The sequence below is a fragment of the Orycteropus afer genome, unplaced genomic scaffold, assembly GCF_000298275.1.
Source record: "Orycteropus afer afer isolate SDZICR_OR568_19922 unplaced genomic scaffold, OryAfe1.0 scaffold00018, whole genome shotgun sequence".
Lineage (NCBI taxonomy): Eukaryota > Metazoa > Chordata > Mammalia > Tubulidentata > Orycteropodidae > Orycteropus > Orycteropus afer.
The window spans coordinates 786,266-786,500 of record NW_006921605.1 but is presented as its reverse complement, the minus strand read 5'-3'; positions in this window follow the sequence as shown (position 1 = coordinate 786,500).

Below are 235 nucleotides of genomic sequence, written 5' to 3'. Positions count from 1 at the left end.
CCCCCACACACACACACACACACGAGACACAGAGACACCTTCCCCACTGGACGGGATATGGACACCCACGGTAACTGACAACGCGCGGGACGCTGATTTTCCTACGGACACAGGGAGCCCCCTCTCCCGTGAGACACACTTCTGAACATAGAGACACTCCCAAGGACGCATACCCATGGAACACAGACCACATGGACACACAAACCACCCCCACGGACACAGACCCTCCACTCAC